Consider the following 5,773-nt stretch of genomic DNA (forward strand, 5'->3'; position numbering starts at 1 on the left):
CTCCAGCACCATGGTGTGACGCTGGATGGAGTGGTCAGGGGTTTTCACTGCAAGACAAAAAAACACAGTAGCATGATCAAATCAAACTTAAAACCCACCCTATTTCATTTATCATCAGAGCACTAGCTCTTAACACAGTAGTCAACCCTAGCACACACCTAAATACTTCAAGTACAAATTGTGCAGCAATAGTAACAATAATAAGGTAAAATGCAAACTGGAATCAGAGCTCTCTTAAGTTGCATTAGCAACGTTTCAACCCAACTCTTACTCAAGAACACACTAGCAATTTACCCAAATCTGAATTTTCTAGTCAACTCAGCCAGCACTTCAGGCCAAAACCTTGTGACAATTACCCCCTTAAATGATAAAATGTCACTACGACCTCCCTGCAACCAAATATCCTGCATAAAATCAAGGGTAAAATCAATGCTGCTAGCTAGCTTCTCATTTTTGTTATTTTATCAGCTTTATCACCTTTAATTTCATGAATTACTACAAAATTAAACTCTTGAATGCTATCTGATAAAAGTGCATTGCAAGCCATTATTCACACGCTTGCCAAAGATGTTTGTTAGAATGAGAAATGCCACTTTGTACCGATGTATCATTTAAAAAGTTAGTAAGGACTGCACCTGTACGCTTTGGGGAGTCTCTCGGTCAGTACAGTCAGTAAAGAATGTAACTGTTAAATTACTGCGCACATCTGGACCGCAGCCAAGCAATAGTTAATGCTAGTGGTTAGTATTAGGGCTTGACTCAGAAAGTGAGATTCAAATTTGGGTTCCATTGACTGATCTTAATACCTGACTTTTAGGGGCCAGGTAGGTATATGAGTAGGTATATAAAAATGAGTAGTGCCATCATAATGACTTAATCAGAGAGATATGTGCCAGAAGATAAAACATGTAAAACATAACAACTGTAGAAGCTGTTCTTTCTAAATTAATAAATTAAGTATAATAAAAGAATATGGTAATGCCATGTGTGCATTTAGACGGTAGGAGGAATCAAATAAATAAACAGACGAGGCATGTGTGAGCAAAAAAGGACACATACAGTATGTCTATAACTCTCTGTGAAATAGGGATGCCACCATGAGGACATTTTCCCACTGGTTAATAAACGTGTGATAACTGCTGTGTTACAGGTAACTGTCCAGTTATAAGCAACACTGCTGTCAGTTTTAATGGCAACTTCACTCTTTTGGGGTTTATGACAAACCAGTCATCAAAATTAAATTGGCTAATTGTTTTGCAGATGTTATGCATTTGTAAGGATTCAACACACTGCATAACACAACAACTTGATGAGCAAGGCATCTGTCAGCATCGATGAAATTCAATTCAATTCAATTCAATTCAATTTTATTTATAGTATCAAATCATAACAAGAGTTATCTCGAGACACTTTACAGATAGAGTAGGTCTAGACCAAACTCTGTACTTTACGAAGCCCCAACTATTACAGTGGTTGCCTCAAGAGCAAGCATTAGCAGTAGCTATTGCGACAGTGGCAAGGAAAAACTCCCTTTTTTTTGTTAGGAAGAAACCTCGGACAGACCCAGACTCTTGGTATAGCTTTCACCTGCTGCGTCTCTCTTAGCAATGAGTGCCCTCTGCAGTTGTGGGACTTTGTGATACTACTAGGGAGGCCTTTGTTTAGGGAAGGTGTACTGCTAACAGAACAGAGTGGTTCTTTTTGTTTTGTCAGCATTGGTCAATGGGTTAGGGTCAACGGGTTAGGGTCAACGGGTTAGGGGTTAGGGTTAGGGTAGTACGGGTTAGGGGCTAGGGTTAGGGTCAACGGGCTCAGGGTTAGGGTAGTATGGGTTAGGGTTAGGAGCTAGGGTTAGGGTTGGGGTCAACGGGCTCAGGCGACCTCATTTTAAACTTGCAGTCCATAAACAGACTGAGAAATATGTCACTTTAGTATTTGAACAAATCAGTACATACCTCGCATTTTTTCAGCTTTTTTGTTTTGAGCTTGGACTTTCTGGGCTTCTTGTCCTCAGATGATGCTGTGTCGGCTTCAGAATCCGACTCATTAGATGAGGAAAGGTCAGTTTCATCTGAGTCATCTTTCTTCTGTCCAGGTTGTTTCTTTACATGTGAGATCTTAACTGCTGTCTCAGCTCTCCTGTCATTTTTAGCGTAAGAGCTGTGCAAATCAAACAACAAAGTGATTTAACAGCAGATGTTTCATCACAATCAACCATTTCTCTCCTCAGTAAGCATGTCAATCCATTCTGTTAAGGTGGCAATCTCACCTTGTTGCCTTTCAACGGTTTGCCTAGCCTCCTGCAGAAGGGTCTGGAGTAGAGTACTCTGGAACAGATGGAGGCCTTATAATGAAATACTATTACATTTTAAACTTTTGACAATCTCCCTCTTCTTAGCCAATGGCAAACTGGCAGATAATTAAAGCTGCATAAAACTAAAATTATAAAACTGACAATATAAATTCCATCTTTAATGTTTCACTGAATGTAACTGGCTATGAAACACATGCCACATACCCTTTTCTTTAGCAGAGGTTCCTGGATGGTCATGTGGAGGTGGAAGCACTGTACATTTTGAATGAAAGATATAAATAACAAATTTAGAGAGATAATACCTTCTACAGATGATGTCAATGTTCTTTTTTGGCCAGTAATGTATGTTTATGTCTAAGTAGCAGCCAGGTCAAGGGCTAATTTTATATCAGATAAGAACCTCTTTTGGATTCATATCAACTATTAGTAAGTTTTAGAAATGTAGTATTTGTAGTAGCTTTATAAAAAACATAAAATACAACATACGATGCTGAAAAAAATCAACATTATAATTCAACAATTTGAGTGAGAGCTGGAGTAAAATTAACCTTACAATAGCTTATATACAGCACTGACAATGTGATAAAGCAGACACCCCGTTTTTAGCAGTACATTTCTTTTGCTGAGTTTTTTTGTGTGACTTTGCAGCACTAAAATATTAGTATTAGTAATAAGTCTGTCAGGATTTAAAAAAAGGGTAGAGGTTACCAACAGTACATGTAGATAGTAGTAACCACCTGTGTTCTGAAGATCTCCAGAGAGGATCTCTTTTGACAGCATCTTTTTTATCTCCATCATTAACAAACTTTAGTTTCACTCTTCAGTTCCAGTGTTTTAAGAGAACAATAAACAACCTTTATAACAACAATACTACATTATAACAGCAATACAGACAAAACAATGTAGGAGACCTTTTCATGCATCTTGGCATTTGCAGTTTGTTTTCTGTGCCTTATCTTGTGGAGGCTGTTGCACAGACAGGTCTGGGTGGAGGATTACACAAGACAACACAGAAGAGAATAACTTAAAGCATCATTTTTTTAGTGTCACTATCAATGTCACATCACTTATTACTGCTCATTGTGTTTTAGGAGGGGGTTGAGGGAGTAACGTTATCTTTCACTATGCAGAGGCCCAGAAGGATGACATGAAGATACACATGTTAACCTGATACTTCAGCTAATTCAATGAAATGTAAGCTATATATAAGCACCTTTAAGTGCACATTTTTTAGAAGTAACGTTAAGGTTATTCATGAACGGTACGCTAACCATTTTTCACATTAGTGAAGTGTTGTATAACGTTAACAGTGTAACATTACAAAACGATGATATAAACTAAACCTAAATAGTTACAAAGCTGGCGTACACTGATAACGTTATCCATTGTAAAAGAGAATAAATAATAATAATAAGCTTTTATAGTTAACGTTGACCTTTACCAGTAAGTTGGAATAACCAATACAGAAAACTAGCACGCAGTTGACCTGGCTAACGTTAGCTTGTTCTTGCTAGCTAGCTAGTTAGCAAACGTCATTGTAATTTTGTAACGTTCTGAATTTTATAACATACTTTTCCGTCACCAAATTAGCAAGATCAATGTTTTCTTATGTTACGTACCAATAATTTTGTCCGTGTCATACTGAGGTTTCTGACACTTTCTCTTGCTCTCTTCGCAGAGCTAAGGATTTCATGCTTCCTCTTCCTCCTCCTCCTCCTCCTCCTCCTCGCCACTGTCCTCGGTAACGTTATCTGGTGCTAACTGCAGAACGGAGGAAGTTTTTCTCGTTCCGAGTGGAGCTCTGGAGGTACCTGGATTTCCAACATGTACCAGGGTGATACCACTGTCAGAGAACACGGCGCTCCGAAAAGTTTGATATCAATAAGAACGTTTATGATGTTTTTGTTAGGGAGCATCTCTACAGATAGGAGCGCTATGCATTTTAACAGGAGGCAAAACACTATTCGACAGGGGCACACAAGACCGCTCGCGAAAGGTCACCCTACTCTGTCTCTGATTGGTTAGGTTTACGCGGGCTATTAACGTCGCTGAAAAAGAAATAGGCCAGCAAACCTCACGTTAAGACCAATTTAACAATCCATGGTAGGGACATGAGTCTGGAAAGTAAAAAATTGTGTTTAACTGAAGGAAAGCCAACTAACAGGAAGACAGTCCAGCTGATTAGATGGCTACAAAACAAAAAGCTTGTGAAAAAGAAAATAAGGTGCAGGTTATGTTAAAACGCAATGGAGCTGAAGAAGAAACACAACTCAACAGAAGTCTATAGATGGTATGTGGCTTAACGTTACTGAATTCACTTCACTTTTCTCCTGTTTGTATCCCATTCTTCGCACTGTTGTATTCTTTTCTTCCTGACTTTATACTCTCTCTTTTTATTTTTACAAATGCTGTGCACTTTCAATCAATTACCAATATGTAATATATAATTTACTTATTAATATTAATATAAGGTATTTATAGTGTTGTATTAAAATGTTAGGGGTAGACTAAATTTACTGAAATATTCCATGGTTAAATGGTTTTGTCCTAATTCAGGACCATATATATATATATATATATATATACAATGCTTTACACAATATTTGTTAAATAGCTGTTGGTTTTGTTTATTAAATTGTGTTTATTAAAATGTTTGTTAATTACATGTTTATTGTATATAATATTTACTGTATCATGGAAGGTGTACTTACATTAATTTTATTTTTTTATTGAGGGTATGCCGACACAAGAGCCACAGGGGAAGAAAAATAACCAAGACAATAAGACTGGATCTGTCTTTGAGAATTCAAAATGCAGTTTTATTTCATGGATGAAATTTTTCTACAGGTAATCCAGATCATTTTACTAATAATAATTAATAATTTCACTGCAATCCAATAGTTAAAAATCTTTATCATGACTGTATTTAGATAGCTTTATTGTTCTAAGATGTTATAGCAAGGCGGTATACCGCAATACTGCATTCTGTAGCTATATTTAATTAATGAGGGACATAAAAAAACATTTTCCCAGCCTGTAAAATGGCTATGTTGTGACGTCCGGAAACATTTAATAAACAGGTATGTTTTCTTCCTTATCAGGTTCTCATAAGGCTTGCGGCTGAGGCAGGTTGACATGAAGACAGATGGCATAGCAAAAAGCTCAACAACACTCTCAGAGATGGCATCCTGTGCAAGAAGAGTCTGCAGACATGCAATGAAGCGACATGAAACTAAAACTGAAAACTGTGACGTACAAGTGGTCAGCCTCAGTACCAGATTCGGTGCCTGTTTGGACCAGAAGCATTTAACCCAAACCCTAACTAACTGCAACTTATAGTTCTACTTCTTGGTTCAAACTACCATTTAGTTTGTAGTGATTGTGAAAAGCAAAGTCATAGTTTTAATCAGGAATGTGTAAAATTGCTCAGCATTCAGAATTTTTTTTTTCAATGTTGTT

This window comes from Sander lucioperca, chromosome 17 (assembly GCF_008315115.2).
Source record: "Sander lucioperca isolate FBNREF2018 chromosome 17, SLUC_FBN_1.2, whole genome shotgun sequence".
Classification (NCBI taxonomy): Eukaryota; Metazoa; Chordata; class Actinopteri; order Perciformes; family Percidae; genus Sander; species Sander lucioperca.